The sequence below is a fragment of the Arachis duranensis genome, chromosome 1 (assembly GCF_000817695.3).
Source record: "Arachis duranensis cultivar V14167 chromosome 1, aradu.V14167.gnm2.J7QH, whole genome shotgun sequence".
Taxonomy (NCBI): domain Eukaryota; kingdom Viridiplantae; phylum Streptophyta; class Magnoliopsida; order Fabales; family Fabaceae; genus Arachis; species Arachis duranensis.
Window position 1 is genome coordinate 14,871,875 of NC_029772.3, and position 5,461 is coordinate 14,877,335.

The following is a 5,461-nucleotide window of genomic DNA, read 5'->3' on the forward strand; positions in this document are numbered from 1 at the left end:
ATATAAAATTGACGGTTAATATGTTAATTTTTGTTTTAACTAAAATCGACGAATTTGGCATCGATTCTTATCAACAAAAAATTATGCCTGCGTTTATTACCCGCGTCTTTCGTTTCAATCAATTTCCCAAATATTAACTCCAAACCTCCAGAGACTCAAAGTTCAGAGTGAAGCTGCTGCTGCTTCTTCTCCAACGCTTGAGAGTAGAGACCAGAGACGGAGTCACCATCACCGAGAGAGGCAAAGAAAAGATCAATAGAGCTTCTTCTTCTCCGACGATTGAGAAAACCCGCTGTCCTCCATCGGAGAGCAGAGCTTCTTCTTCTTCTTCTCCTCCTCCGCCGAGCCCGCCGCCGCGCCATCCTGTTCATGTAAGTTCCTCTCAGTCTCTCTGATTATTATACTTATTTTTGCAGTTGTTGTATCTACTATTTTCATAATGAAATTTTAAATTTGCATTTGTTAGTAACAATCACATCACTGAAACCTAGTTAGCATAATCAATTCATCACATTTCATCAATTGCTTCGTCTCTCTGTGCCGTTGTTGCTGTTGCCTTCAATTGACCGTGCTCAATCAAAATCAGTTACTCTCTCTCTTTCGTTCTTCAATTGCTTTTTTTTCATCAATAAAAAATTTGCTCAGTATTTGTAGATGATTCACTACTTTTCTCAATGATATAGGTCTTCAATTCAAAGATTGATGAAGGAAGAAAGGCATTGCAGGTGTTATCACTACTTTTGTTCATTTTTCTGTGTTATCCTGCAATTTTGTATTCTTTCTTCATGACTGACATGGATTTATAGGATTCTTCTCTATTTTCGGTGTTAGTTTTCTAATTTTTACTAAGTTAGATTCAATGATCAACTATATGTAACCTCATTTTATGCTGAAGAAATCTGTAAAGAACTTCAGTGTCTTGCAACGCTTTTTCATGAAGAGCTTAGAAATGATCATTTAGTTATTTTTAAGTTTGAATTCATTGTCCCAAGTTTAAAGAACACAGAATCTCGTTGATAATAGATATACTATATCAGAAGCCTTAGTGTTTATAACTTTTGTTTCTAGGTTCTTTTCATACCAAGAATATCTTCTGTATTAGTATTTTAATCATTATTTTTCAAAGTTTGAGTTTTATTAGCATTCATATGTATGTGTATGCTCAGGTTCTGAAGCAGTGGAGTTTATTATATGCCATGCAGAGATCTCAATTGCTTTTTAGAAGAAAAGAAGATACCCGAGGTTCTTCTCTACTAAAATTATTTGTTACATCAGTGTCTTCTTACAAAGCATTATTTTTTATTAAATGTGATCAATCCTTTTCATATATTTATTTCTGAAACTTCTCAGCTATTGAAGACATTTCCAAATGCATCGAAGTTTCTCAAGAGTAAGTTTTCACTGATTCTCTACACAGGTTTCCTAAAATGTCTCTGTATTATAAAGAAGCAATCACATTTATTTCTTTTTTGTAGCACATGTGGCTGGTTTTGAGGTATGCAATTCTCAATTTGGAAGTTATTCAAGCAGCAATCTCTTTGGCCAAACAGGAAGGTCTTCTTGTTTCTTTGGATTTGGCCAGTTTTGAGGTACTAACCACCACAATTTGTTTTTCTTCTTCTTTTATTATTCTCTTCTATGAAAAAATTAATGAAGCTAACTGTTTTCTAATACTTCTTTTCTTTGACAATAAATTACCCTGGCATAAATGTTATAACAAATTTGGGGGAGTAATAAAATTGATCGCATTTTGTGGTTCTCTATGATCTTCTTTAAAACCATTACTTTCCTTTATATTCCTATGTTATTTATGATAGCATTGCATTATCAAATTAGTGATGATGATTAAATTAATATGTTGTTAATTACTGTAGGCAGGTGCTCTGGTTCATGTCTATACAGATGGAACTGTTTTAGTTGCCCATGAGGGTGTAGAAATGGGGCAAGGTTTGCATACAAAAGTTGCTCAGATTACTGCATCAGCCTTCAACATCCTCCTAAGTTCTGTGTTCATATCAGATACAAGTACTAACAAGGTAATAAGTTAACTCTATTAGAGGGTTTAACTAATTTCAGAGGATAGCAACTAAAGTCCTGGCAAATTTGTGTAGATTTTTTTGCAACCTTTCTGTTGATAAACATGTTGAATATAATATCCTGAGGTTCTTTTCTTGGTTCATTTGGATTATTCTTTCTTGTGTCTAGAAGTATTATTTCTGATTCAACTCATGCTTGCTACAAAATCAGGTTCCTAATTCTTCTCCAACGGCAGAAGCTGCCGTTCTGATATGTATGGAGCAGCGGTTTTAGATGCATGTGAGCAAATAAAGGTACGCATGGAACCTGTTGCTTCACGAAACAACTTCAACTCATTTGCTAAGGTACAGATTTTGCTTCAGCATGATTCATTCAAAATAAAGGACTAAGCACATTGATTAACTGCATTTATGGAAATTTTATTTTTTGTTAATGGCATAGCATGAGTGCTTATGGATGAGAGAGTAGAAGGAGATCATGATATACATTGCTGGAAAATAACATATCGAAATGGTTGTACATGATGATCCTCAATGCTTCTTACCACAGTGATTCAGGCATTTAAGTTTTTATGTTCAGTTGAAATATTTTAGGATGAAATGTTTGAAGTGATTTACATTCCAATTTCTAAGTTAAGATTATTAATGATGTCTTCCTCTCCAAACAAATTTTTAAACTTATTAATTTCTAGTAATAATTTGTATTATGTTTACTTGTCCACTTGAATTCTTCATGAGTTTGTTCACTATAATGCTCTCAGGAGGAAAGCAGATCTGCTGCCATTGGAAGGCAGCAGATGGTCACAGAAAAGGGTGGAAATTCGATTCAGACACTTGGCAGGGATTCTGTTCGAAATGAAGAGAAAACTCGCAGATTACTTGCTGGAGGTGAAGGGTTGGATCAAAAAATTAAAAAGAAGAGATCTATTGGAGCTATAGGAAACAGAGTCGTGACTGGTGAAAGAGATGTGAAACGATCTGTCTCTTCCAAAGGCAAATGCTAATTCGAAGATGTGTTTTTATGATACACATGGCTTCAAGTAGTTTGTCTTGTTATAGATTTCAGGACTTACGTTTCAGTTGTCATGCTAATACTGACCAAATAGTATTTCTAGTGGTGATATTAGATGCGAAGGGACTGTCTTTAGGTTTTATGGCTGGATAAAATTTAGTAGTCTTTAGATGCGAAGGGACTGTCTTTACACGGGAATATTTTATAGTCTTTGGAGATTTATTTAAATACAGTTTCCTTCATGTTTCCTGCATACAGATATAGGGGGATAAGTTTTTATATATAATATAGAATTTAGCTAAGCTGAATCATACTGTAGTTTCCTTTTAGATTGTGTCAGAGTGCAGTTTTTATTCTTCCAATATACTGCCTCCCCTAACAGTGGGGTACTAATTAGGCTATGTGTGATTATTTTTCTTTGTTCAGAGAAAAGCATATTCTTGTATATGATCTTCAAAAGTCTCAATTTTAACTGAAACTTCACTATACAATCTACGTGCTATATTGTTTACATTATCATAGTGATACTTGGAGTGAGCATGCAGTTGTGCCTATACTTTTAGATGCCATAGATTATGGCATTTGCTTCTTTTGTAAAACAATCCTATACTTACTTCTATGTTATTTTATTGTATGGCAGGTTCATGTTACTGCACAAAATCAGCAACGCATTCCATTTGGAGTTGGTATGGCATCAGATCCCATGGCTTTGCGTAGAAGAGCAAAATAGCTTGCTATGGAAGATATTTGCTATTATCAATGGCCTCTGCCTGGGTTGGATCAGGTTTTGTATATATTCATGGCATTCCTTCAATATTTTGTTTCTCACAATTATATAGGGAGTGGAGCTAACCCACTTCAATGCCCAATTTGCAGTTTGGGCTATTTAGTATCTGCGATGGGGCTGCTAAATCCGCAAGCAAGTTATTGTTTAAATTTTAGTGGAGGCCAATTTTATATCCTGATCCATGGTTCTTGCTCTTCTTAGTATATGAAATATTACTAATTTTTCTCAAATTTTCTTTTTCAGACTTTTTCCTGAGATAATTTCTAATATATTATTGGATTCATAAAAAAGGGAGCGGATTTTATCACTTCATGATGCTTCAGAAATTCTAAGAGATGCATTTTCTCAAACAGAAGCATGCTTGAATCATTACTGAGGTATTATGTGCTTCACTGTGATCTTGGATAGTCCTTAACCAGATAAATTTTTTTATATACTAATACTAGAAAATAACATACAAATTGCAAAATTAATCTCTTATATCAATAAGCATTTTGTGGTACAGATTAAAGCCACCATCAGGGTCTGCTGTGCCTATTGCAGAGTACATTCCAGGTCAAGAATCAGGAGTTAGGGTCAAATTGATGTCCTATATCCTATATGTTAGCATGATTTTTTTTAGTAATTTTTTATTAACCTTTTTACTTTAGAGGAATTTGATCCTTCAACTATAATAATTAATTTTTATAATAATGATTCTTTTAAAGTTTTGTAGTTTAATATATTAGTGCTTTCGTTAAGAATTAAGTTGACTAAAAAACGGGGTTATTGTGAAAATTTATCTCGTCTTAAGTCATAGTTAGATGATTATTTATTATTTTAATAAGTTTGTAAATTCATTATCTAATATTTAATATAAATTTTATTTTTATATTTAAAAATTTATTTGTCTTGTTATCTAATGTTCTATATAAATTTTATTTCTATATTTAAAAGTTTATTTGTATTAATTGTTTACTATTTTTCAAATAGAAAAAATAATTAAAAAATATAGCTATTAAAATCGACGGTAACGTTGACGCTTTTTAAATTTAAAATAGACAAAAAAAATATAGAGAAAAAATTTGTCGATATCTAAATAATTAAATCGACGGCAGTTATGTCAATTTTATTGAATCAAATATCGACAGTAACGTCGTCGATTTTATATAATAATATCGACGACAATGATGTCGATTTTATTGAATCAAATATCGACAAAAAAGACATCGATTTTATATAATAATATTATCGATGGCAATGATGTCGATTTTATTGAATCGAATATCGATAAAAAAGACGTCAATTTTATATAATAATATCGACAGTAGCGTTGTCGATTTTAGTAAGGGAGTAAAGTTATCAAACTCATATTATAGACAAAAATGATGTCGATTTTATTAAATTATTATCGACGGCTAGACAAGCCGTCGATTTTATTCGAATTTTGAAAAATCAACAAGTTTAATAGCGACCACCTCCACCGTCTATTTTACCGTCGATTTTTAATATTATGGACGGCTTAGCCGTCGATTTTAACGATGTTTTTTGTAGTGTTTGTTCAATCTTTCTTTTCTTTAACTAAGATTATGTATTTTGTTATATGATATTTTAAAACTTTTTTTTTACATTTCTTTAAGAGCAACA

At 32.2% G+C, this 5,461-nt stretch overlaps 2 long non-coding RNA genes and 1 pseudogene across 2 annotated transcripts; all 3 read left to right on the forward strand.

Moving 5' to 3' along the window:
• The first annotated feature begins 250 nt into the window (after positions 1 to 250).
• LOC107479659 (uncharacterized) lies at positions 251 to 1,641 on the forward strand. The gene is made up of 3 exons (XR_008007021.1): positions 251 to 371; positions 1,351 to 1,390; positions 1,476 to 1,641. It is a non-coding gene; the product is annotated as an uncharacterized LOC107479659 (long non-coding RNA).
• Positions 1,642 to 1,650: 9 nt separating this feature from the next.
• Positions 1,651 to 2,679, forward strand: LOC127739658 (xanthine dehydrogenase 2-like; annotated as a pseudogene).
• Positions 2,680 to 3,777: 1,098 nt separating this feature from the next.
• On the forward strand, positions 3,778 to 4,445 carry LOC127745023 (uncharacterized). The gene is made up of 3 exons (XR_008006205.1): positions 3,778 to 3,971; positions 4,079 to 4,212; positions 4,341 to 4,445. It is a non-coding gene; the product is annotated as an uncharacterized LOC127745023 (long non-coding RNA).
• Positions 4,446 to 5,461: the final 1,016 nt, after the last annotated feature.